General features: G+C 35.0%; 1 non-coding gene across 1 annotated transcript; it reads right to left on the bottom strand.

Moving 5' to 3' along the window:
• Positions 1–229: 229 nt before the first annotated feature.
• LOC133254515 (small nucleolar RNA SNORA2/SNORA34 family) lies at positions 230–361 on the bottom strand. Its single transcript, XR_009738695.1, has one exon. It is a non-coding gene; the product is annotated as a small nucleolar RNA SNORA2/SNORA34 family (small nucleolar RNA).
• Positions 362–738: the final 377 nt, after the last annotated feature.

Genomic DNA, 738 nt, shown 5'->3' with positions numbered 1-738 from the left:
ATAGAGATTTTCTAAGACTGTCCATTTCTTCCAGGTTATCCACTTTATCGCTATATAGTTTCTCATAATAGTCTCTTATAATCCTTTGTATTTCTGCATTGTCTGTTGTAACCTCTCCTTTTTCAGTTCTAATGTTGTTGATTCTCTTTTTCTTGGTGAGTCGGGCTAAAGGTTTGTCAATTTTGTTTACCTTCTCAAAGAACCAGCTTTTCATTTTTTTTTTTTTTTTCTATGTTTCTTCCAATTGAACTGGCTATTCCCACTGGAGGGCTGAAGCCAACAGACCATAGGAAGACAATGCTCTCGGCTCCTGTCTGAAACCAATAGCTATAGCAAACCACTGGTCTTGATTCAGGGCCTACCAGCTTTTCATTTTATTAATCTTTACTTTGTTTCTTTCATTTCTTTTTCATTTATTTCTTCTCTAATCTTTATGATTTCCTTCCTTCTGCTAACTTTGGGAGTTTTTTGTTCTTCTTTTTCCAATTGTTTTAGGTGTTAAGTTAGGTTGTCTATTCAATGTTTTTCTTGTTTCCTGAGGTAGGATTGTATTGCTATAAACTTCCCTCTTAGAACTGTTTTTGCTGCAGCGCATAGGTTTTGAGTTATTTATGTCTTTGTATTGCACATGTTATCCTTAGTTTCTAAAAACTTTTACTATCCTTTTTTACGTGTTAAGTGTCCACTGTTTTTTTCAACTCCTGGGGGTCAGGTGTTCCTTCCTATGTGTACCTTATT

This window comes from Bos javanicus, chromosome 9 (genome assembly GCF_032452875.1).
Source record: "Bos javanicus breed banteng chromosome 9, ARS-OSU_banteng_1.0, whole genome shotgun sequence".
In the NCBI taxonomy this organism is placed as follows: domain Eukaryota; kingdom Metazoa; phylum Chordata; class Mammalia; order Artiodactyla; family Bovidae; genus Bos; species Bos javanicus.
This window is presented reverse-complemented; position numbering and strand designations above follow the sequence as displayed.